Below are 27,044 nucleotides of genomic sequence, written 5' to 3'. Positions count from 1 at the left end.
GTTCTGCAGGCAGTAAATCCACAACTTTTAGGGTTATCCTTTCTGTGGGCCAGGAACCTACAAGTTAACCTGTGGTTCTACATGTCTATACTCTAATGGGATAATAAATAACACAGTCAAACCAGGGACATTGCTCTAGAGAATTAAACCTTGGGCAAGCCTGTTAAATGGTACCTCATATGACATTGCAAGGGCATGTGACTTTTTCCATGTTTTGGATCGTTTTCATAACAATGGCCTGTTTAAAAATTTTTTTTAATTGAAGTATCGTTGACACAAGGTGTTAGATCGGTTTCAGGTATATACAACATAGGGATTCAAAAACGCTGTATTACACTGTTCTCACCATGAGTGCAGCTACGGTGTCACCACACAACACTATTATGATACCATCGATTGTATTCCCTATGCTGTGCCTTCTGTCCTCATGATTTGTTCTTCCCGTAACTGGAAGCCTCCTTCACCTACTCCCCTTCACCCACTCTGCCCATCCCCCCAACCCTCTCCCCTCTGGTGACCATCAGTTTGTTCTTTGATCAAAAAAAAATTTTTTTAATGTTTATTTATTTTTGAGAGACAGAGACAGAGCGTGAGCAGGGGAAGGGCGGAGAGAGAGGGAGACACAGAATCTGAAGCAGGGTCCAGGCTCCAAGCTTTCGGCACAGAACCCGATGCAGGGCTCAAACTCACGGGACGGTGAGATCATGACCTGAGCTGAAGTCGGACGCTTAACCAACTGAGCCACCCAGGCGCCCCCATCAGTTTGTTCTTTGTAACAGTGACTTCTTCATATTCTGTAACTGAGTTACTTTTCCTCCCAAGCCTCCACCTTGGTCGGGACTGGGGGTGGGTTAAGGGAAAGAATGTGCAGCACTGGGACAGACTTGCCAACTGATGGTGCCTCTCTTCCTTCTGGTTTCAACTGTTTCTCTTGTGTAGCTCAGCTTCTTTTAGGTAAATGCTCAACCCTTTGCATTTTCTCCGGGAGCAAATCTGTCCTCTGGTCCTTTCTTATTTCTGTGCCAGGTGGTTTATCTAGTCTGGTCCCTGAACTGGCCTAAGCCTCTGCTCTTGTGATCACTCCACCCTGGCCTTGGTCTTCTTCTTCCATCCATCCTGTCCCTGTGTCCACATGACCCACTGGGTTGCAGAGAAGTTCAGGGTCCCGGGCATGTTACGCTGTACGTGCATGGCTGCAGGGGGCTAGAGGAGGCCTTCGCTGAGTTTTGCTTCCTGTTCTGTGTTGGTCAAGGTTTTGAACCAAATGGGAGGCTTCTCTTAGAGCTTATTCTAAATCCAGGCTATACATTATAATCACCTAATGGTGCTTTTAAAAAGTTACCTCATCCTAGACCAACCAAAATGTCTGGGGGTGGGGTCAGGCAGTAGAAGGCTCCAGAGGCTTCTCAGGTGATCCTGGTATTCCTGGTGTTCAGGTAGGCTCAGAGAGGCAGGTCACTGCCAGTGCTAAGGTTTTTATAACTACCTCATCCTTAATTGTTAAAACAAATGCTTAAGGGATTTAGAAAACACATTTTCTCTTATAAGACTTGGCTTTTAAGAATGTTGTCTTGCTGTTGCTTTAAAACAATGATTTCCGAGTGTCAAAACTTAATATCAATCCTTTCCCTTTGTAGTTGTCTTTCAACAAACTTAAAATTCCCTTGGGCAAATGGATGCCTTTGACAACAGAGGCAGAGTCAAGTATAAGGAAACACACAAAAGCAAATCTAATTAATATATTTCAAGAATGATAGTCCCACAACTTTCTGTTGTCCCCATCTTAGAGGGGTGATAACTGAGGCAGAAAGGTTTAGTACAACTTGCCCAAGGTCGCTTAGCAAATGATGGAACTGGAATTTGAACCAGTCTATTTCACTTAGTCCTGTTTGCATATGAAGCTAAGTTCTTCTGGCATCTTGACTTCAGAGATAAAATGGCAAATGTATTTTTAGAAAATACAAACTATTAAATAGTGATGAGAGTCATGAGCTTCTACTAGAAAAGCTTTTAAACTTGTAATGAAACTGTAAAATGAAATCTTTAGCTCATCTGACCTAATCGCTATTCAAAAAACCATTTATATGAGAAAATATATCTTAAGTTCAGAACAGCTTTGGACTTTAAATATCAGACTTTTGGAAATTGCCTTTATTAATATTTTCTAACCAGTTAATATTCATGAAGTTCTAAAATGATTGTTACCATAGATTTTATTATCTATGTCTTAGGCTCAAATATTTTGTAAAGATATACAACTCCAATTTTATAAAGAAAGTCAATGGGAGAAAATGTTTCCATTTGGATTTGGAATTCAAAAAGTCTGATTATCAAACATTTAAGAGGCAAAAGATGAACAAAAGTGGGGTCTTGTATTCCCAGTTGTATTGGTAAACTATTAAGTACTACCTACGAATTTCTGAAATAAAGATTTTGTTTCAGACGTTCAAGGAGTTGATAGAAAATGGGCACTAATTCTCTCAGAACGTGAGCCCCGAACGTTTGTCAGCCCGGTGCCGTCCTCAGAAGTCACCCTGAGTGGCAACTTGGGAGGTTAGTTTAATTTGTAAGGCAACTTTTATATACACTTGGACTTCCCAAACCTGTGGAAAATATTTGCTTGCAGGAGGCATTGATGGGAGCAGGGTTTGTGATTGTCACGTTAAAGACAAGTGCTGGCAAGTGCCAGAAGGCAAGGTTTTATTATCCGTCGTCCTTCATGAAGCTTCTCGTGGGGTGGAGGCTCAGCTTTAGATGCCGAGACCTCAGAGGATGGAAATTTCTCCTGGTGATATGGGCAGAATTCACCTTGTAGACCAGGTGGCCCTGGGAAGGTAAGTGTCTAAGTGTCGCAGGTGGTCACGGGAAAGCTCAAAGACCCCGCCCTGAACCTGCCGCTTCCTTTGTTCTGCTCTGCCGTAAGGAGCCAGATGCCAGATGCGGAAGTGCTGCAGTGCTGGCCTGCTGGGAAATCCGAGTGTAACAGCCCGCGGAGCCCCGTGCAGCGCTCACCGCCATTGCACACTGGCTGCCAGGATGTACGTGGGGCTGGGGGGGACGCGGGACACATCTCGTAGCAAGATTTCATTTCTAAGAAATATTCGTAGTCTTTTTTTTTTTCCCAGAGCGATTTATAATGTTTAATTTTTACATCAGTTGGTTTGCTGTTTTACTCAAATATTGATGTGTGAAATGTAAACTTAATTGGGTGCAAACACCTCCTCTTGTTATTTATTTAATCAATTGTTGGAAGCCGGACTGTTCCACGGCATGTCTGCAGGTTGCGTGTAGGTCACAACTGGCATGGGGTCTGAAATCTGCAATGGGCTGTGGTCTTTGTTTATGACGGGGTGATGTGAGGAGCGGGAGGTGTAAATTCTAAAGATGCAGCAAGCAGGGATCCTGGAAGATTTCCGTGAGGGCTGTAACTTCTGTGCACAGTCTTGTGCTTTTGACGTTATAGGTATGGCACTTAGATTTTTTCTGGTCCATAGAAGCAGGTGTCATTAAGGGACCAGTGGATGAGAGTATTTGAGATTTGATCCGTATTGGCCAGTTACCAAAATAAGACATATCCAAGTACACAAGCATATATGAACAGGAGCTTCCTTTATACATGAGCAAGGGAACTTTCCTGTCGTGTTGACTATTGGCAGGAAAGGGAAAGGAAGGAGAGAAGGCAGGATGGACTCATTTAACATATGGAAAGTTCAAGTCCTGCTAGAGTAAGTGTTCTGAGGGCCTATCTGTTGAGACTGAGGGTTGAGGACAAGACTTTAGGAGGGAGGTCATATGGGGTTGTGTTTATTCAACACTGACGTTCCAGGCAGCATGCTAAGCCCTTTGCATGGGAGAGCTTGGTTTTACAATCCAGTCAATCTTACTCTATTTGATTTAGAAAGGTAGGGGGCTTGGCTAAGATTACTATTGCAGTCTGAACCCAGAGCCCAGAAACGACCATTGCTTTATTTTCTACATGTTTCCTCGGTAATCTTTAGGTTTTTCAGATGACCATTGTTGAACAGGAGAACCCGATTTCGCCTGACTCCTGCTCTCCTGTGCCGGGGATGATGCCGAAAGAGGAGGTTCACTCCAGTCTCTTTTAAGGAATGATTTGGAGCAGTGGTGTGTAGGGTAGGAAGCCATGGAAAGTATTGATAGTCCTGAGACTCAGGGGTTATTCGTTCTGGTTTGGGGAGAGGGGTTGGATCTTCAGTTTTACCTTATTTAACAACCACAATGAATCAGATTTATTTACAGTATTTTCTAGGCATTTTTTTTTTGTGTGGACTGTTTAGTTATTTCAGTCATGTATACATTTTTACCATTTTCCCCATAACATATGTTGAAGCAGAAGTCTCATCTGCTAGAAGCAATATTAAAAGTGCTTACATAACAATAATGTTGATACAAAAGATCATTTGTAACCAAACAAAGAAGTTTAACTACTGTACATCATTTATCTTCATCTGTCTGGAGTGGCAAGGAAGGAAAGAGATGCTGAGAAATGAGAAGGAAGGAAGAGAAAAAATGCATTAGCTTTTTTGGGAACATAAAAATTTTTTTGGATTTCTACCCTGTATTTGTTTTCATGATTTTCTTTGCTTTTCTTCTTTTTCTCTTAATTGGTTTCAGGTTCTAGTAAAGTCCAGGACCTGTGTGTGTCATCATCCTCTGATGTAGAAGTCCTCTTCCTATTTGCTTTTTAACTGACTAATGTTAAGTCATATTTCCATAGCATTCTGTTTACTCATATCTGGAGGCTTCTTTTCTTGACATAGTTAAATATGGATGTCTGTGTTCGGGAATCAAACCTCTGTCTTTTTTCCCCTCCACTCCTTTCTCAGTGCTTAAGCACGGATCGTGCACATCGTATGCAGTTAGAAGGCATGTTCACTCAATAATATATCCATTCATATATTCTGCCGGCAGGTTTTGAGTGCCTGATATGGGCCAGTTACTGGGGATTTGCTGGGTTTTAGGGATATAAAGATGGCAATGGTGTAATCCCCTATTCCTAAGACACTCACTCTCTTATAGAGGAGAAACGTCTGTTGAGAAGAAAAACATTGGAGTGTGCTATGATCAGTGTTAGAATAGAGCTTTCCTGATCCATGAACTAAGCATAAAAATACCTATCTCCTAGAATTATCAAGTGGGGTAAATATGATAGTCTCTGGAAAGCACCAAGCCAGGTACATAATAGGTCATCAATAAATGGCAGCTGTTGTTATTCATGAAGTACAGTGGGTTCACAAAAATGGAAGAGATACAGGGCACTGGGGTGGCTCAGTTGGTTAAGTGTCTGACTTCGGCTCAGGTCATGATCTCATGGTCGATGAGTTCAAGCCCCGTGTTGGGCCCTGTGCTGACAGCTCGGAGCCTGCTTAAGATTCTCTCTCTCCCTCTCTCTCTCTGCCCCTCCCCTGCTTATACTTTCTCTCTGAAAAATAAACTTTAAAAAATATATTTAAAAAAATAGATCAAATTTCCGTGCTGGTTTATTAAAGAATCTCAAGTGAATTGAGGCCCGGGAGGCAGGATATGCCATCACCTTTTATGGTAGCCCTGTTTCCTTCTGACCTTTCCAGTCCCCAGTCGTGAGCCAGAGTTGAATTGTGAAATGTATCTTTTTCAAGGACTTGTGAGTGCCTGGGAATTCTTGGAGGGCAGGTGATGTAATTCTAAGTATCTTTGCTTCTCTGTGGTCTTTCAGAAATCTTTGTTGATTGAATTCATTTGTAGAGCACATAGGTAGCCTCTAGGGAACACTTCTGTGGAATATTAGTGTGATTTTACTTGCTAGGTTTTGCAAATGTAATAGCCAAAGCTCTGAGGGAGGGAGGCATCCTTCCATTTCCAATGGTAGGACAAACTGTCTCTTTCCTATGTCACGTTTTTGCTATGACAGACTGATCAAGTACAGGTTCAACTATAGGATGCGATTAGGTGTTGTGCTCTGTGATAAATGCAGAAACAGAAGAGAGGAGGCCAGCAGGGGTCAGTTCAATACCAGCTTAAATTGCAAGCATGCTAGATTTTGCTTCTCTGTAAAGTACAATGAGAATAGAAACTGAAATGTGTAGTCCGAATGTGATCATTTTTATTTCAAGCTATAGAAAAGAATTGCCAAAAGTTTGGGTAACAATCTGTAACCATTGTTACTGGATGATAAAGACTGTCAGTGACAGAAGGTAAACGAAGAAAAGGAGGCGGTTTAGCTGCCTGTTCTCTGACATGGCAGCGTAGGACTTTCAGCCAAACTTCTTTTCCTTACCGATGATTTTGTGTTGGCAGAGGCTAGAAGCAGCCTGGAAATATGGTGTGCATTTCTTTGATCTTACTTACTTGGTAAGCTTTTTATAACAGAGTATTTTAATTTATCCCCCGCCCCCCCTTTTTTTTTTTGCTGGCTAGCCATAAAGATAAACTACTGCTAGTCATAGCTTGCATATAAAATGTCCATATTTCACAGAGTTATATTTATAATAAGAAACTGGGCATGGAATGATTACTTCTGGGCACTATGAGTAGAATAACAAAGGAATATATATAGAATAGCTGCAGGTTATCTTAGAGAATTGGAATGGACTTTTCTTTGCAACCTAGATGTATGCGGTTGACATTTATAAAACTAGGCTCCCAAATGCTAAAAACACAGTGTGTGTTAAAACTCGGAGTCCTGCAGGCTAATCTTGGTTACTGAGAATAAGTATTCTTAGCAGATAGAATAAGTTGTTTCCTTGATGCCTTAGTTTATCTCCCCCCTTCCCCCACTGCCTCCCAAGATAGCGGCTCCTTGTTACTTGTTGTAACTATTGAATTAAAGATTGTTATGCTGAGACTGGAGAATAATGGACTGTTACACCTGGAAGATGTCTGAAGGGTCATAAGCCCCTCGTTTGATGGGAGGCTGTTGTGATGCGTTGTGGCCAGGGCTGTTGCCAACAAAACGCTTCCTACTTCCTACATTGTTCTTTTTCCATGATACCACCCTTTTTTCTCTCCATAGTGCATGTTTGCTCACTCTTCTGCATATTTGAGTTTAATGCTGAATGTAATGCAGAAGTTGAGAACTTGCCTCTGTTTTGCAGCACACTTCTTTAGGTGTAGACTAGAGCTCCATGCACGTAAGGACTGGTTACTACGGTCTCCCATCTGGGTTTTAACCTCTTTTTGGGATTGTTGTGAACTGTGTCTGCCGAGCCTCTAGAGCCAAGAAGAGTGTGTGTCTCCTGAGGAGGGAATAGGGCTCAAAGTACAGTAACTTACTCCCTGGAGTGCTCTTAGGGGGACGTTCGTGAAGCCTGTGATCCACATGCAGCAACACTTCAGGGCCTGGAGATGCTGGGCTAACACGGTGTTAGGAAGGGTTCAGCAAAGAGGTGGTTATGTGGCCTGGACGACAGACAGGCAGCGTGCCTAGCACTTGTGTTCTGAAAAAGCCAGCTTTGTTGGGTGCATTAAGTTTTTTCTTTTCAACCAAAGTATTTCCTCTGTCTGTATTAACTTTCTGTTTTGAGTGACAAATTGCCACCAACTTACTGGCTTAAAATAGTACATATTTATTGATTCTTATAGTTTCTGTGATTCTAATAGTTAATTACTTACATATTATCTAAGTTTTACAAACCTCTGTTTATTCTTCCTCTGGTTTTTATTCTAAGTTTCACATCTGGGCTTCTTATAATGCCTGGCTTTTCTAGAAAGAAAATAGTAATAATAATAATAATAATAATAATAATAATAAATAATAAATAAATAAACCACTGATGTGAGCACATTAACATTCAACCCAGTGTTTTATCCTGGGGCTCCTGTTTGAAGCCACTGTTACCAGATGGTGAGGACTCCATTCTCCAAATGTGCATGTTTATATCTTGCTTTAAAATAGCTCACTTAGTCCCAAAAGTTTATTTTTGCTTTTGTTTTCCTTGCCTTAGGAGACCTATCTAGAAGAGTGTTGCTATGGCCAATGTCAGAGAAATTACTGCCGGGGTTCCCTTCTAGGAGTTTTATGGTTTCAGGTCTCACATTTAGGTCTTTCATCCATTTTGAGCTTATTTTTGTGTATGGTTGTATGACAGTGGTCCGGTTTCATTTTTTTACATGTAGCTGTCCACTTTTCTCAGAACCATTTATTGATGTATATATTGATTGTCATAGATTAATTGAACATATAATTGTGGGTTTATTTCTGGGCTCTCTGTTCAGTTCCATTAATCTGTGTGTCATTTTTGTGCCAGTACCATACTATTTTGATTACTATAGCTTTGTTGTATGTCTTGAAATCTGGGACTGTGACATTTCCAGCTTTGTTCTTCTTTCTTCAGATGGCTTTGGGTTCAGGGTCTTTTGTGACTCCATACACATTTTAGTATCATTTCTTCTACTTTGCGAAAAATGCTGTTAGGATTTTGTTAGGGATTGCATTAAATATGTAGACTGCTTTGAATAATATTGACATTTTAACAATATTAATTCTTCCACTTCACGAGCATGGAATACCTTTCCATTTGTTTGCATCATCTTGAGTTTTTTTTCATTAGTGTTTTATAGTTTCTGGAATATGGATCTTTCACTTCTTCAGTTAAGTTTTTTCCTAGGTATTTTATTTATTTACTTTTTGGTGCAATTGTAAATTGGGTTATTTTCCTAATTTCTTTTTCTGCTACTTTATCATTAGTGTACAGAAAGGCTACCAATTTCTGGGTATTAATTTTTGTTTCTTGCAACTTTACTGTATTCATTTATTACATCTGGTAGTTTTTTGGTGCCATCTTTAGGATTATCTATGTATAGTATCATGTTGTCTGAAAATAAAAGCTTTTGTACAGAAAAGGAAACCATCACCAAAACGAAAAGATAACCTACTGAATGGGAGAAGATACTTGCAAGTGATATATCCAATAAGGAGTTAGTTTCCAAAATATACCAAGAACTCATACAACTCAACAGCAAACACAGCCTGATTGCAAAATGGTTAGAAGACCTGAATAGACAGTTTTCCAATGAAGACATTCAGATGACGAGCAGACACATGAAAAGATGTTCAGCATCACTCATCATCAGGGAAATGCAGATCAAAACCACAATAAGGTATCAGCTCACACCTGTCAGGATGGCTAAAATGAAAAAGATGAGAAACAGCAAGGGTTGGTGAGGATGTGGAAGAAAAGACTCTCATACACTGTTGGTGGGAATGTAAGTTGCAAGTCAGTATGGAGGTTCCTCTATATGTAAGTATGTATACACATAATGGAATATTACACATAAAATAGGATGAGATTGTGCCATTTGAGACAACACGGATGCACCCTATGCTAAGTGTAATAAGTCAGACTGAGAAAGACAAATACCATATGATTTCACCTCTGGTAGAATCTTTAAAAAACCTAAATAAACAAATGAAAAGCAGAGTCAGACTTATAAATACAGAGAACAAACTGATGGTTGCCAAAGGGGAGAGGGTGTAGGGAATGAGCAAAGTAGGCAAAGAGAAGTGGGAGATGCAGGCTTCCAGTAATGGAATGAATAAATCCCGGGAATAAAGGGACAGAACCAGGAATACCATCAGTGATGTGATAGTCATGTATCGGGACAGGTGGCGGCTATGCTCGTGATGAACACAGCATAATGTATAGAATTGTGGAATCACTGTGTTGTATACCTGAAGCTAATGTAACATGTGTGTCAACTGTACTTAAAATAAAATGGAGTTAACTTAAAAGATAAAATAGCTAACTTACTCTCCATAATTGAAAGCAATATAGTGACTTTTAAAACATTCTTTAACTCAGGATTTTCACTAATTCTAGCTGTGAGTCCCTTCCATCCAGTCCAAATCTACCCACATTTTACAGACTAGCTTGTAAACCCTTGAAACAAAATGCCTCGTCACAGATGTGGGCCTTCTGGAAGTCAATCAGGTCCCATGGGGCCACAACACAGAGAGCTGGTAACTGTGGTCTCAGCCTTGCCTTCCTGCTCTTTGCTCAGTCAGAACTTAGTTTTACAAGTAATGCACTAGAACAGACTCTCTTATGTTAACAACGATTGATATGAAACCAAGGGTCTACACTTATGGGAGGGTATTGATGATTGGCCAGTGACTGGCCAGTCCCACATTCATGGCAAGTAGTCTGGTGGATGGTGTTAAAACCATTCTGTGGATCACAGACAGGCCCCGGGAGCACCGGCCTTGATGGAAAGGTGGGTGGCGTGGCCTGGAGTGATCCGTGGGCTCCCTGATTTAATTACCGTATGGGATATTATTCACATGGGGAGTATGTTCCAGCTTCCAAATGACTGACTTAGAGATGCCACTCCTCAAAGGACCGGGCTACTTGCCCTGAACTAACTTCTAATGGAACACGTTAACTAAATGTAAGCATTCAGATTATTTAAGTTAACAAAACCAAACCAAACCAAACCAAAACAAAACAAGTAATGCACTAGAAATGGTAAGCCAACACTGTTAGAGTCATTCAAGAATAATACTTGACAGAATAAATTCAAGAGTCATACTGTGGTATGGGAGAAAGAATATGAATTTATAAATTAGATCTGGATTCCATTTCTGACTCCATCACTTACCACCAATTAATTTAGCTTCTGAGACTCAGTTTCTTCATCTAGAAAATAGGAATATGACATTAATATCACAATATTACAAGGATTAAAGTTTTAAGGTGATAACATAGAAGTTATTAATATTCTTTGAGTTGTTGATGTAGGCCATTGTCATGTTATTAAGTATATCTGCTAAGTGTAAAGGCAGATCTGAGGGGTGATGTCACTCCCAGAGGGAAGAGAGGAAACTGTGAGATTTGTCCAGTGAATTAGGGCTTAACCCTGGTCCTGGAAAGGTGTGTGTTAGACTGGTACACAGTGGGACACAGTGGGATTACTGGAATGTAACAGGATGGACAAAGGGAAGATTTTATTAATTAGGTCCAGACAACCATAGACTTTTTTTTTTTATTGATTCTAATTTAGTAAAGAGAACTTGTAAATTTTTATTCTTCAGCTACTTCAAATTAACCAAGTTATTACGTTAATGGTGATATTACTTACAACTTGGACCATTTTATTAACAGTGATACATTCTGTGAGAAATGGTAGAGGAAGAGAACCTTCAAAAAAGATATCTGGAGAGAAATCTGCATGTGTATCATGTTATATAACCTCCCACCTGGGAATGGTGAATATCGTATCCCAGGCCTATCCTCGCTTATGCTCTAGAAAAAGACAGAAAGGACCTTACTTCTTTAGGGACTTTCAGAACAGAGAAGGACCTTGGGCTTGGTCTGGGGATAGTCTCTTGACCTGAGGAGCTGGAGTTGAGGTTGACTGAAAGCCTGTTTCAACTCCACAAGTGTTGTTGAGCATGTGAGTCTGTGCTCAGCTCCTATGGTGCTGTCTCTGCCTTGGGGTTACATTCCAGGAAGAATATTTCACGGGTTGTAAGAGAGATGTAGAAAAAGTGGTCTGGTGACATATGGACATGATTTTCAGTTGGATAGTGAGAGGAATTAGGGCTGGCTTACAAGCCTGTGACGTTGGAGCTGGTTTTTAACAAGTGAGTGAGATTTGGACAGACAGGAGAGGAGGTGGGAGGCTTCCTCATGTAAACAGTGAGTTCTTTCTTTGATGAGAGCTCCCTGCTCCTATATACCAGGAACAGTTTGTTGGCACTTGAGGAGTACAAGGAGTATGCTCAGTGAAAATTTGAAACTTTCTCTGAAGCATTATTCGTGTGGACTGGAAGTTTCCAAATAACATAAAGCATGTTTTCCTTTTCTATTTTTAGAAATAGGTCCAGAATATAGATTTACAGATGTTTTATCTTTTGTATTTTTAGAAGTAGGTCCAGAATATAGATTCACTGATGTTTTATCAGCTGATAAAATGTCAGTTCACCTGCTTCAGTTCATATGTTAACACATGATTACTAGCTTTGTAAATTATTTAGGTATTTTTATAACTGTGGTCCGTCTTCTCCCTTTGGCCACGCACTCAGCACTCTCCAGGCTGGCTTGTATTGACGCTATGCAGATTCATTTTAATACTGTTCTGTTCTGTCTTTCAAAGGCAGGCAAATATTCTGATAAAAAGTTGCAAAGTGAATTTTGTATTATTTAGTACTGAATACATATTTCTATAACTTTGGGGCAAGACATTTGTCAGATTCATAAAACTGGATATTACTATTCATAAATAAAATTGCCTCAAGAGTCGTTTCATGGAAGAGAATTAAGAAACCATAGAAAATGGATAAAAAAGGGAAAATATTATTTTCTGCAATTTATTTTGTTTACTTGGGGGATTTTACTCCATTTTGATTTTTCACTTAAAAAGATTTCTTTCTCATTACTATTTCAAAGACTGCTATTATAATATTTTCCTTAAATGAAATAAAGTTATTAGTAAAGATTTTGAGTCACATTAGTAAAATTATTTAACAAAAACTTATTGAGTAACTACCCTGTGTCAGATACTTTTTAGAAAGATAAAGGTGAATAAGTGCCGTTTTCTGTCTTCATAGACTTCATTATCTGGCGTAGGAATTTACTGTAATAAAGATACTAGTTCTCCAGTGGTAGTGTGAACAAGATAGTTTGGGGATGTGGTGGAAGGGACTGCTAATTCTTTCAGGATGGTTTGGACATGACATTTGCACTGGTCCTTGCAGGACGAATGTAAAGTTGCCTGGCAGGAGGGAGAAGATGGGTAGGAAGAGTAAGGCATGGCTTTCCCGGTAGAGTTCTTGCCCTGTCCTTAAAAAAAAACAACAACAACTGAGCTTTATAGAGCTCATAAGCTTTGATATGTGGCGAGCAGAAAAGTTGATTAGGTGCCTGTTAGGGACAGACCTAAATGGAACGGTTGTCAAGGGGGGTTTATGTGATCCCCTTTGGAAGTGAGATGTTCAGCGCACAGAAGGACTGAAGAAGTTTGCGGTGTCTTGAGGAACAAGCTCAAAGTTCTGAGGAGGTAGTCAGTTCCATGTGCTTTTTCTATGAATAGCAAATATGCGGACCTTGAGTGTAGACATTTGGGAGACTAGCTGATGCAGAACAGAAGATTCTCAAATCCAGTACCTTGGGGGAGAAAACCTCTATTTTCTGGTGAACTGTAAGATTGCCAACGTAAGGGCATGGGAGTAATTCTGAGGTACTTTCACGGAATGCTTCTTTAAAAAGCAGGCACTATGGGAGTATTTTCTGTTGATTCTTTGGTTTGTCAAGCTGTCCCCACAGGAGAAGGCTTGTATAAGCTGGACGAGAGCTTTATTTATTAAGATAGGTGATGGTCACTGAATGCCACCATGTTTCTGACATGTTTATTCCTCCTGCTGATTTGCTGGCTTTTCATTGTTGTCTCCTGTTTCCATTGAGGCTTGCGGACATGCACATATCCCAAGAGCCATCCTTCCTGAAAGATTCGTTTTTTAAGAATGAGGACTGCGGGCTCTCGGGGCCTTGTCTCTTTCTGCTGGCTCGTATTTGTGAAACAAAAACGGTTTCTAAAAAATTAAAAATAAATGTCTGCTGGCCATCTGATGCCTCAGTTTGATTCATTGTCAATAAAGAACTGTCCAAGAGCAATTGGGTGGCAGGGGGGGTGGGGGGGTGGTTAAGGGTTAAGTTAATGTTTCATAAAGTCAAGAGAAACAAAAGCTAGCAGGATTACTTTTTGGACAGATTTCTCCCCACGGGGATCTTTGATTTAAAATTCACTCTCCTCTAGGTTTTCCTTTCTTCCAAATTATCAGTTGGAACCTGATTTTGCTCATCTAGTAATAAGAGCGCTGGCAATAAAATCATGAGGATGAAGCATCCATGTAAAATGTGTACAACGTCATGAACACTCGGTAAACACCAGTTGTCATTCTTACCGCTACCATCCATGCCACCGCCATCATCTTTCTTGGTAAATGCTTATTTCTTTCTCATTTACAGCAGGGTCGCTGACAGGTAATGTAGAAGAGTAGACACGTAGGTGCCAGATCTCAGGAACTTATGAATCCCTTCAAGTTTTGGACAGAGAAGGATTTGGTCCAGGCCACAAGCACTTAGTCTGGAAAGACAGTGCATGTATCCTCGCAGAATGATGAGTTATGCTGCACTGCCTTCCGTCGGAGGCCGTGGCATTAAACGGTTATTCCTTGAAAGACAAGGTCTCAGAATCTTGTTGAGGGTGAGAATAAAATCACATTGAAAAAATATATAGAAAACTTAACCATATTTCATCAATTCCAACTGCAGATTTCTTTATATGTATTTTTTATATCTGAAGTCAGCAGGTGTTTTGAAGTCAGTGACACGTTAACATTTTTTTTTTCTTTGTAGGACATAAATAAGGGTGGTCTTACATGGGCAACTGAGTGGCCCAGTCAGTTAAGCATCTGACTCTTGTTTTCAGTTCAGGTCATGATCTCGTGGTCTGTGAGATCGAGCCCCGTGACCGGCTCTGCACTAACAGCTCGGAAGCCTGCTTGGGGTCCTTGCTGTCTCTCTCTCTCTCTCTGTCTCTCTCTCTCTCTTTCTCTCTTTCTCTCTTTCTTTCTCTCTCTCTCCCTTCTTTTCTCTCTCTCTGCCTCTCCCCCACTTGCTCTCTGTTTCAAAATAAATAAATAAACATTTTAAAAAATGTGTCTTATAATCATGGCATTTAAGGTTTGATGAAATCTGGTCAATGCTTAACTGTGTGGTACTCCCAAGAAGCACAGCAAGTGTCCAGAAAAGGGTCAGGAGAAGACCTTATGACAGAGTCGCGGGACTTGGCTATAATTTGTGTTTCTGACTGTGGTCTAACCCCCTGGGGTCATTTCCACTCTGTGGCTCATGCTGCATCATCCTAACTGCTTCTGTTTTATTTCCAGTCTAGGTATCTCATCAGGATTACTTTGGTAATCTGCTAAGAGTCCCTTTTAAAAACAGTTCAGATCAGGGGCACCTGGGTGGCTCAGTTGGTTAAGCATCTGACTTCAGCTCAGGTCATGATCTCATGGTTCATGGGTTCGAGCCCTGTGTTGGGCTCTTGTGCTGACAGCTCAGAGCCAGGAGCCTGAAGCCTGCCTCAGATTCTGTGTCTCCCTCTCTCTGTGCCCCTCCCCCACTCCTGCTGTGTCCATCCGTCTCTCAAAAATGAATAACCTTAAAAAAAAAACGTTTAAAAACAGTTCAGATCTTGTTACTGCTCTTAAAGCCCTCTGAAAATTGCACCCCCCCCTCACCTTTTTGCCTCCACAATAAAAGGGACACTGTGTTGTCAGAGCACAGCGTGATTTGGAAGCTGATCTGGTTCCAGTCCTGAATCTACCACTACTGGTTATATGTCTCTGGACACGGTTCTCAACCTCTCTGAACTTGTTTTCCTATTTGTAAAGTTGGTGTAATGATACCACTTCATCTCAGGTCATAATGTTTGCCAGCCGCTTTGCAAAGGCCTTGGTACATAGTGGATGTTTTGCCTACCTCTATTTCCTCATCTGTCAAATGGCCTTGATAATCTTTGCTCTGCTTAACTTCGTAGGGTTGTTGTGATGACTGATGGAAATGACTTAAAAATTGTTTTAAAATTACTATGTTTTTATCTATTTGATTAACTATAAAGTGCTCTGTCAAATTAGGGGTTAGTTTTTTCTTAACTAGGCAATTTTTAATTTTTATTTTCTTTTTACATGTTTATTTTTGAGAGAGAGAAAGCATGAGCAGGGGGGGGACAGAGAAGGGGGGGGGGGACAGAGGATATCTGTGCTCATAGCAGAGAACCCAATGCAGGGCTTGAACCCATGAACCGTGAGATCAGGACCTGAGCTGAAGTCAGATGCTTAGCCAACTGAGCCACCCAGGCGTCCCTCGGGGTTATTTTTATTGAAGCCTGCTAGAGCTTTAATGAACTGATTCCAGGGTTTTCTTCGAGTGGTGTACCATAGTACATGTTGATTTTATTCTGATTTATATTGTGGTAGTCGTTTTATCTGTTTTCTTATCCATTAAGTTGAAGGCCACTCAAAGGTAGTAACATGTCTAATTTAACAAAGCATTTTGTCCACATAAGTTGTGTAGAATGTGTTGAATTGAACAAAGTGCAAAACCTGCCCCAGTTCTTTTGTATCTTTATGCTGTAGGGACTTGACTTTTCAGTGTATTCTCTATCCACATTCAGCAAGACCCAGTTCCAATATCCTTGCCTTTCCCGATTACACTAGAAAAAATTGCTTTTTCCCGTTTCTTCCCAGAAGTTGTAGGTGTTTGGCCTTCTCTTTAATGTTGATTCTATTCTGATTTATATTGTGGTAGTTGTTTTATCTGTTCTCTTATCCATTAAGTTGAAGGCTACTCAAAGGTAGTAACACGTCTAATTTAACAAAGCATTTTGTCCACATAAGTTGTGTAGAATGTGTTGAATTGAACAGAGTGCATGAAGGCAAGCAAAATGACGTATCTGACGTTGGGGTTGATGGTGGCAAAGATGGGAACTTAGAGTGTCTGGTTGTTTGGCAGGAATGGCCAGTGTGTTTGGGAAAGTTGGGGGAAATGTGTTTTGAGAGGTGGAGTAGCATCTGGTTACGAAGCCCCTTTCAGCAGCCAGAGAAGTTGGAACCCATCGTGCCAGGACAACCGTTTTCAGTTCTTATTTACCAGCAGAGTTTTCTTCTCCCAGTTTTACACCCAGAGCACGGTGCATCAGAAAGGTAGAGACCGAGTTGCTTTGGTTGGTGGAGACACTGGTTTCCCACCTGCCCTGAGTGCTCCCTGTTTCCCATTACCATTGCTTTGGCACCTGGGCAGAATGGCTGGGGTTCCATGAAGAAAGGTTTGAAAATCTGTGAGCCACAGGTCCAGCATCAACCTTCTGTGCGGGAGAAAAACTCGGTGACAGCTGTCTCACATCGAGCAGCCACGGGACCGAGAGGTTGGAGGGGGTGTGCGGTTTCTTTTTTAATTCCTTGACTTTCTTTTGGACTTCCTCAGAACCGTTGCCACTGTTCAAGGATAGTCCCGCTGAATGGTTTTCCTGGCTGCCTGCCCCCCCACCTTCTTCCACAGTTCCTGTTTCTGTTTTGCTGGCCTGTGCTACTAGCGGGATATCCAGATGTCTGACGACTAACTAAATACTCCAGGCTGGCAGGACCTGGCACTTGTGCGACTTAGTGTACCTGGGCCACATTTGGCAAGTCTTTAAATAGGTCACAGTATTAGTTTTTAGCCATGCTGTAGCTTGTGCTTTGTTCCTGTCTACTGTGGCCTGCTCGGAAAGACACTGAAATGGGCCCTGGTGTTGAATGATTGTACTCAAAACAATTGGTATGCTAATTAAAAGGGAGATGAATGTTCAAGTGATAGATTCAAATAGACCTATTGGTTATGGTAAATAGATTTTGCTTCTAAAAGGAAAAGTTTCCATCTGTTTGGTTTCCCTCAGAAGCCTGTATGTATGTATGTATGTATGTATGTATGTATACAGGCATGTATTTATCTATTTTAAAGTTTATTAATTTTTTTAAGTTTATTTATTTTGAGATAGAGAGAGAGAGATTGAAAGAGAAAAGGAGGGAGAATCCTAAGCAGGCTCTGAGCTGTCAGCACAGAGTCTGATGTGGGGCTTGAACTCATGAGCTGTGAGATCATGACTGGAGCCGGAATCAAGAGTTGGACACCTAACCGACTGAGCCACCCAGGTGCCTTGAAACATTAAAAAAAAAAAAAAGTTCAGATTTATAACTATATTTGGGATTTAATCATGCCTTTTAAAGGAATTGTTTTTTTTCTTTTCAGACAGAAAAGGCAAAATTTGTTGAGGGAATATAGATTCCTATAGAAGGAAATTAGTAATTTTACCATTTTTACTATTATATCATCAGCAGTTATTTTGAATGTTACTATGAAAAAATGTGTGTGTGTGTGTGTTAAGTGGAATGTTGTTAAGTGAAGAAAAACAAATAAGGTGGGTTTTTTGGAACCCCACATTATGGAGATCAGCTGATTCAGGAGCAGGCATTTTGTTGCGGACTGAGAAGATTTGAAGGTTAGAGAATAGAAAGATGGTGACCAGGGTCTCATCTGCTCTACCCCATGCCTACCAGAAAATTTATTTCCTAGCCTCCCTACTTCCTCCTCCAATGCAAAGCTAATATTTAATGAGCTAAGTATTTTACATGCATTGTGTCATTTAGCCCTTACAATAATCTCTGAAGTGTGGGCTAGAAGTGATTGTAATTATCTGCATTTTATGGTACAGAACGTGAGGTTCAGAGAAGTGAAGTACTTGCCTATGATAAGACACCTTAGAAATGGCAGAGGGGCATCCAAAAAAAAAAAAAGAAACGGCAGAGGGGCATCCAGAGGCTTCTCTGTCTGACCACAAGTAACGCGTGCATTAGTCTTTACGTTACGTAGCTTCCCTTATGTTGCGGTTTTGGCCAACACTATGCATTATGCCTTGAGGCTTGAAATATCATTCAAAGACCATACCCATGTGATGTTTATAATTGAATGGGTATTCAGATCGCACACTCTTGAAATAACGCGTGGCAGTTTATTTGCACATGAGGTTGAGTGAAATATGCAGGTGCATGTGCCAGTCTGCACACTTCCTCCCTGCGGTAGTAGTAGTTTAAAGTGCAGGTCTTTGCCACCTGATGTGGGCTTTCTGGGTACCCTTAGTCAGTGAACTTACATCCCTTTTTAAAAATAATTTTAGGGGCGTCTGGGTGGCTCAGTCAGTTAAGTGTCCGACTTCAGCTCAGGTTACGATCTCACGGTTTGTGAGTTCGAGCCCCACGTCAGGCTCTCTGCTGTCAGCACAGAGCCCGCTTCAGATCCTCTGTCCCCTCTCTCTCTACCCCTCCCCCGTCTCACAAATAAACATTAAGAAATAATTTTTAAAATATGTCTTAGTGTTGAATAGCAGTATGTTTTAAGATAACGTAAACCTGGAGCCAGATGCCTATTTAAAAGTTTATTTTGTAGAGACAGTAACTAACTTAACCAAAAAATTCAGTGAACCTTCACCAAGAACCTGCTGTGGGCCAGGCTCCATGCTGGAGTCAGGGACTGGCTGTGTGTGCAGTAAAGAGAAAGATACATGCTGGGTGGACACTGCTGAGCACAGGGCCTGCTACATACAGAAAGCACTTAACAAGTGTTTATTAACTGAAAGGAAGACCCAAGTTGAAATTGTGGTCTATTTAAACTGGGCACATTGGTTAATGTCTCCAAGTTTGTTTCTTCATCTGAGATAAAGGGTATTAAAATCCATGTCAGAGAGATGTTGTCAAGATTAAATGAGCTAAAATATGGGAATATGCCAGGGACTGTGGCTGGCACATAATAGATGGTTAATCATTGTTAGTCGAATAGTGTAAAATAAATAACACATTATTATTCTCGAAGAGTGTCAAGGTTTAGCACTGGTGATTCTTCTGTGTTGTGAGGTTGGACTTTAGTTGTTATATCCCTGTATTTGCTTTCAAATTCTGTTTGAGCTTCACTGATAGTCCAAAGGTTTTTGGACTCCAAGAAGAAAATGCACATATACAAACACACAGACCCAGACACCCCCCAGCTTCTGCACTCATATCTAATTCTTCTGTTCTGTGAGCTCACCCACTTACTGCTTCATACCATCAAATATTTTTACATTTAGATGCCCTCTGTAATAACATGAGAACATGGGAAGTGAGCAGCCACAGCAGAATTATACTACTGGGTAAAACTTTGGATACAGAAAGAGATGTGTAGGCATTCAAATTTCAGTAGCTAATTTTTCACTCACTTCTGCAGTGTGGTTCCTATAAACACACTTAATTGCATTTTTCTGTCCTAATTGAAAATTGACAGACATGAATCTGAGTAATACTAAAGGGGTATGATGTACCTGTGACGTAGACTGCTGTTTGTGCCCATCTGTACAAATGCCACTCATTTTAAAGACCTCTTTTCCTCTCTTTCCAACCAGAAAAGAAAATGATCTGTTTTTTCCTTCCAGAAAACAGTGAGCTGATTTGTTTTGGTCCTTATCACTGTTTTTGTGAAAAATGGCTTGTGTGAATTGTACTAGGTGCAAAGCTGTGTGTTCACTTACTTGGTCAATTTATATTTTAATAATGTGTTTTGTGCTTTGTTTTCAGAGTTTATCATTTAAAAAATTTGATCTCTCAACCAATCATTTTATATATAATTGCTTAAATGCTGTAGGTCATATTGATATGAGCTTTCTATATTTTTTGAATGTCTTCAAAAATTGTCATATCTTTAATTGTCCCCCCCCTCTCATTTTCTGAAATTGGAATTGAATCATCATTAAAAGGTAAAATGCTATGACTATATGGTGACGTTAAAAAGCCAGAAATATTTATTAAATTTAAATTGCTACTTTCGGGCACATTTGCAACCCTTTAGCAATACTTTTCAGTTAAAATTGAAATGTCAAATAACATAAAATTTAAGACACACATTTGGTTTAGTATTGCCATCACATGGTATTAAATATTAAACATTAATTTATTCCATGCTGCTGGCAGGTCACAATGATTCAATGTTTAATGAAAAAAAGATTGTCTGCTTGATGACTTCTATGTATTGTGATAGAACTGTGTGTGTTTATTTACTATAGATTAATAGGCTTTGTTCTGCTAGTGCATACTTAAATATAATTTATAAGTCACATATGAATATGCCTGCTTCACACACAGTCTGTAACTGAAATCCACAAATTCTGTAACTTTTGGAAAATTTGTCTTTGTTTCTTTTATTAAGGAGATTTTTATAAAACAATGTCTCTGCCTCGTATACTGTATTGCTTACAGTAACCAAGGCAGGCTGCGTGAAAAGCAGGTGCTTTGTGCCCGGTGAGGAGTTAATATCTGAAGTCAAATCTTGCTATAAAGGAATCTGAAAAATAGAATATACTATCTGGAGCAGAATTAAACAGAAACGTTTAACAGAGAATGAATCTATTTCATTATATTTTAGGGTCGATGTGGTTTGACGTATGACGTACTTACACGACCAACCATGTGACCTTGGCAAGTTAATAATCTCTCTGGGTTTTAGTGTCTTCATCTGAAACAATGGAGATGGCAGTATTTCCTGCCTGATACGGTACACCTGGAATTGTGCCTGGCACCTAGTAAACACTACTGAAGTGTGTTATTTTATCATTAATACATGTGATATGTACAAGTGTTATATTTTATTATTAATACATGTGACAGTAGGATACAGAGCTGGAAACAGAAGGATCAACTGAAATAGCCCACTGTTTGAGGGACCTGCCTAGGGACGCCAGCTGGATGTTGTTGCACTTGAGAGGAGCCCCAGTCACAAAATGATAACGTGTTGTTGAAGGTATTTTATATCTACAGCTTACCTGTAAATATCTCAGGGAAGATGCTACCGTTTGACATCAGCCCCTTCACCCCACCCCCAAAACCCAGATCCAGTCAGTGCAGTCCTTACCTCAAACTCAAATAGACTACCCCTCACTCAAATCTATATTGGTTATACCAATTGATTTTCTGTTCAAAAATAATATCTGAAACAAACTTCAAAATCTATATACATAAGGTGTATTGAATTTCTACAAGAGCTTAAGGTAGTTGGCTTTTAGGCTTTCATTTTAGGTTATTGATCTCGTAAACTATTAACTATCGTTGAAAGGTGAATGTTTTTTTATTGAGGTATAATTGACGTATTAGTTTCAGATGTACAACGTAAGATTCAACCTTTGTGTATGTTGTATAGATTGATCACCACAGTCTAAGTCTAGTTAACATCTGATACTGTATTTAGTTACAAAATTTTTTTTCTTGTGATTAGAACTTTTGAGATCCATTCTGTTAGCAACTTTCAAATATGTAATATGGTATTATTAACTATAGTCTCTCATGCTATATATTGTATGCTGTACCTTATATCACCATGACTTACTTATTTTACAACTGAAAGTCTGTACCTTTTGACCTGTGTCACCCATTTCACCCTTTTCCCCTGACCCTTGCCTTTGGCAACAACCAATCTATTCTTTGTGTCTGTGAGCTTGGGTTTTTGTTTTTATTTTGGATTTCACAAATAAGTGAGATCATAACAGTGTTTGTCTTTCTCTGTCTGACTTATTTCACTTAGCATAGTGCCCTCAGGGACCATCCATGTTGTTGCAAATAGAAAGATTTGCATTTTTATGGCTGAATAATATCCCACTGTGTGTGTGTGTGTGTGTGTGTGTGTGTGTGTGTGTGTGTGTGTGTGTATGTGTCACATCTTCTTCATCCATTCAGCCATCGATGGACACTTGGTTTGTTTCCATATTTGGCTGTTGTTGGTAATGCTGCAATGAACATGGGGGTACAGATATCTTTTCAAGTTAGTGTTTCTTCAAATAAATACCCAGAAGTGAAATGGCTGGATTATATAGTAGTTTTCTTTTTAATTTTTGAGGAATCTCCATACTGTTTTCCATAGTGGCTTGCACCAAGTTTACATTCCCACCAATAGTCACAAGAGTTTCCTTTTTTCCACATCCTCACCAGTGCTTATTTCTTGTATTTTTGATAAGACCCATTCTATTATCTACACTCACAGGTGTGAGGTGATAGATAGCTCATTGTGGCTTTGATTTGTACTTTCCTAATAATGAGTGATGTTGAGCACCTTTTCATGTACCTGTTGGCCATCTGGATGTCTTCTTTGGAAGATATCTGCTCAGATCCTGTGTGTGTGTGCATGCACTATTGTGTTACATGAGGTCTTTATATATTTTGGATGTTAACCCCTTGTCACGTATACGATTTGCAAATATTTTCTCCTATTCTGTAGGTTGCCTTTTCATTTTATTGGTGGTTTCCTTTGCTGTGCAGAAGCTTTTTGGTTTGATGTCATTCCAGTGTTTATTTTTGCTTTTGCTGCCTTTTTTTTTTCAATGTTTATTTATCTTTGAGAGAGAGAGAAAGAGAGACAGAGTACAAGTTGGGGAGGGCAGAGGAAGAGGGAGACACAGAATTTGAAGCAGGCTCCAGGCTCTGAACTGTCAGTACAGAGCCTGACATGGGGCTCAAACCCACGAACTGTGAGATCGTGACCTGAGCTGAAGTCAGATGCTTAACTGAGTGAGCCACTCAGGCGCCCCTGCTTTTGCTGCCTTTGCCTTTGGTGTCAGATGGCTGCCTTTTAAAAGTTTGATTTAGGAGGATTGTATTTACAGTCCAAAGTTGTATAATCATCTTTAAAAGTGACTGTCAAATTAATTTTTTTTTGTTTGGTAGAATTCTAAATGCATGAAAATAGCTTTAAGAAATGGAACTTGAGGGGCGCCTAGATGGCTCAGTTGGTTAAGCATCTGACCCTTGATTTCACCTCAGGTCATGATCCCAGTGTCCTGGGATAGAGCCCTGTGTCAGGCTCCACACTGAGCACGGACCCTGCCTGGATTCTCTCTCTCCTCCTGCTCTCTCCCTCTCTCTCTCAGCGTCACCCACCCCCCCCATCTGCCCCTCTACCCACCTTGCACATGCTCGCTCTCTCTCAAAATAAATATAAAAAAAATGGAACTTCAGCAGTAATTTCATTTCCAACTCAATAAACACATGATACTTTGCTACCATTTTGGTAGTGTTATAAGTGGATTGACTATTTCTGGTGTTCTAAGTGTGCTGCTCTGGGGATATTCAAGGTGCTATTTAATGTAATGATGTCTTTCTGGACTTCTGTAAACTTATGTGTTTGGTCTGGTGAAGATATATTTTTTGAGAGAAAATATTCTCTTGTGGAGTGTGAACATTATCTGCCTTTACACCTAGCTTATGTGAAAAATTGTCTGCTTTGTGTGCTATAGTTTCAGTCGCTAAAAATAGTATTGTGAGCTTAGTTGCTTTTCTTTAAGTAGATATACCGTGACAGCCAAATTTGTCAAGAAACCGTCGAAGATGTGAGTATTGAACTATGAAAATGAGATTTCAAAGGAGTGACAGTCGACCAAGAGTGAGGGCAGATCAGATAGGACCGCTGAAGTTGTGGAGAAGATGGTGTTATGTTGGGGAGTCTGTGAGGAGGAACATACGAATATAGACAAGTCTGCTTTTGCATCTTGGATTTCATAAGATTTTTGAGCCAGTTTTGCAGGTATGTATCAAAAGAGAAAGGGGAAAGCAGGGTTGATGGGGGAGAATGGAGAAAAAAGGAGAAGGGGAAGGAATACACTTTGAATTTATCCTGCAAGTACTTAAAATTATTAACAGATCCATAATGCATTGTGCCAAAGGTGACTTAGCTTGAAAGCGAGCTAGCCTGGAGCAGACATGACTACCTGGGGCGGGGGGTGGGGGGGGGGTGCTGCTCTCAGCAGAATAAGAGACACAGTTTAATATAAAAAGGACAAGATCCCTTATCTGAGGGGGATATAACTTGAGAGGTCATAGAACATTGTATCTAAGAAACAGTTGCCAAAGCAGATATTACAATGAAAAGTAAGGACAGTAGACTTAACATGATCTTGTCTTATTAACTGATAAGAAAATCTAGTTTTGGAAATACGTAAATACATACACGTACACACACGTACATGAGACACACAGATATACATATATATGTATTTCTGTAGTTTTGATGTTGTTTTGGGTAAAACTTTTCTCATGCTGCACAATTGATTCTCAGACATCCCTTGAAATAAATTTTTATTTATCCTGTATTTTTTATTATACGTCACAATTTTCACATCTTCGTCATGATTTCAGTCCGTCCTCAGAGCAACACCATGAATCAGTAGGTGGCTTCCTCATTCTTCAGATGAGGACCGAGGCCACATTGGTTGCATGGCCTGCCCCGGGGAGTAGTAGGTGTGGGTCCACAGCCCAGGCCTTCGAGCCTCACTGCACAGTGATTGTGTAAAGTGGAGAACAGGGGCACAGGGGGAACACTGCAACAGCTTTGATTTTGGAAAATAAGTTTTGTTTTAAAAAATTTTTTTTTCAACGTTTATTTATTTTTGGGACAGAGAGAGCATGAACGGGGGAGGGGCAGAGAGAGAGGGAGACACAGAATCGGAAGCAGGCTCCAGGCTCTGAGCCATCAGCCCAGAGCCTGACGCGGGGCTCGAACTCCCGGACCGCGAGATCGTGACCTGGCTGAAGTCGGACGTTTAACCGACTGCACCACCCAGGCGCCCCATAAGTTTTGTTTTTTAAATGTTTATTTATTTTGAGGGAGAGTGAGCGTATGCATGAGTGGGGGAAAAGACAGAGAGGGAGGGAGACAGAGATTCCCAGGCAGGCTTCCTGCTGTCAGCACAGACCCGACGTGAGGCTCAGTCTCACAAACCGTGAGATCATCACTGGAGCCAAAAGGAACTGACTGAGCCTCCCAGGCGCCCCTGGAAAATAAGTCTTTAAATGTTGATCGGTAATTGATGTTGGGACGGATGAAGTCTGGCTAAGCTTCATCAGGGGAGATCATGCAGAGTAGCGGTCTTTGTGAACCAGCGAGAGCATACACTTAGATCCGAACTGAGGTTTCCAGACTTAAAGAAATTGGTGTATGGATACTGATTTGACTGTTTCCACTTCCAGAGAAGTTTCAAGTTGGAAAGAAGAGGCAGGAGGATTTTAATTAAATCTTATGAAATCTTCAACATCCACAATCAGCGTGTCAGAGCCCAGCATCTGTTTTGTGACCAGACTTTTTGTGTATTATATTACTCGGTGCGAGGGCCTGATGTGATTATGTGGTCAAGAACAGTTGGGCAGAACTGTTAAATCATTAGTTTCTGTCTTAGTGCCCACAGCCTCACTTTCTTAGGGTTGTTTTTCAGTTCTGTGAAACAATGTATATTTGCAAACACCTCATCAGTGGCTCAGTGTCCTAATCTTTTACTTTAAAATCTATTCTCAAAAGAGATCCCCTCACTTCCCATGAACTATTTCAATTGAGTCCCAAACCTTATGTTAACCAGGTGCGAGGGATTTTGGTGATGAGGGACAGTAAATGCAGGAAACGATGTGTTCCCATTGCCTATGAAGACACAGGGTAGTTCTGAGGTAGCCTTTACCCATACCAGCTACCCAGTCCAGGCCTTAATTATCCAGATTCTTGTAGGTATCTTGTCGGTATCCAGATTCCTTCTTGCAGGAGGAAAAGACTACCAGAATTCTTCAGAGCAAACATTGTAACCCACTAGAAGAACTTACGTTTTTGAAGAAAATAGGTAACGCTTAGCTAGAAGACAGTGTTACCATAGCTTTTGCTTTCTCTAAGAAACGTTTTGTTAAACAAAAGGTCATGTATTTAATCAAAGAAATGAGGGGCGCCTGGGTGGCTCAGTTGGTTAAGTGTCTGGCTCTTCATTTTGGCTCAGGTCATGATCTCACAGTTTGTGGGTTTGAGCCCCATGTCGGGCTCTGTGCTGACGGCTCAGAGCCTGGAGCCTGCTTCAGATTCTCTGTCTCCATCGCTCTCTGCCCCTCCCGTTTGTGCGCGCGCGCTCTCTCTCTCTCTCTCTCTCAAAAATAAACATTAAAAATAAAAAAGAAATGAAATTTGAGTTTTTAGCATTGTACTTGTAACACATGAAGTTCAATATTTGGGGCCTGAGCTATTTCCTCCTAAACCTCACACATACTTTGAAATGCCATCACCTGCTTCAGTCCAGCGTCTAGCAATTTGTTGTACTAAGCAGCTGATTTTTCAGTGCGGTTCCTCTGGGGCTTAGTGCAAAGTCTTACAGCACAAGTGGCACAGAGGAGTAGCAGCCTGAATTCAGATCAGATCCAAGCGAGTTATAATTCTGTGACCTTTAGGCCTGAGAAGGAAGTTGTTTACTGAACTACCAAGCATTCGTTTTGTTAATCCATTTGGTAGTTTGAGGTGGAATCTGGGTATTTTAACGTCTGTAACTAACCAAGAAATATGCTGCATGTTATTTTCTTCTTAAAAATGTTTTAATTGTCTGGAAAATTGGAATTTAGATATTTTCACCCCTTTTTGAGGTACCGTAATCATATTCAGCAGTGTGAATGTTGGAATCAGGCAAATTGGTTTGAA

At 40.4% G+C, this 27,044-nt stretch overlaps 1 protein-coding gene and 1 long non-coding RNA gene across 5 annotated transcripts in view; both read left to right on the top strand.

Annotated features, from left to right (window-relative positions):
• The window catches only part of SMYD3 (SET and MYND domain containing 3), a 682,604-nt gene that overhangs the window by 220,437 nt on the left and 435,123 nt on the right, over nt 1–27,044 (top strand). The gene's annotated exons all lie outside the window — the stretch shown is intronic.
• On the top strand, nt 20,916–26,501 carry LOC128313027 (uncharacterized). Its single transcript, XR_008293134.1, has 2 exons — nt 20,916–24,619; nt 24,663–26,501. It is a non-coding gene; the product is annotated as an uncharacterized LOC128313027 (long non-coding RNA).

The sequence above is a fragment of the Acinonyx jubatus genome, chromosome E4 (genome assembly GCF_027475565.1).
Source record: "Acinonyx jubatus isolate Ajub_Pintada_27869175 chromosome E4, VMU_Ajub_asm_v1.0, whole genome shotgun sequence".
NCBI lineage: Eukaryota > Metazoa > Chordata > Mammalia > Carnivora > Felidae > Acinonyx > Acinonyx jubatus.
The sequence above is the reverse complement of the archived record's forward strand: the minus strand, read 5'-3'. Positions and strand labels throughout refer to the sequence as shown.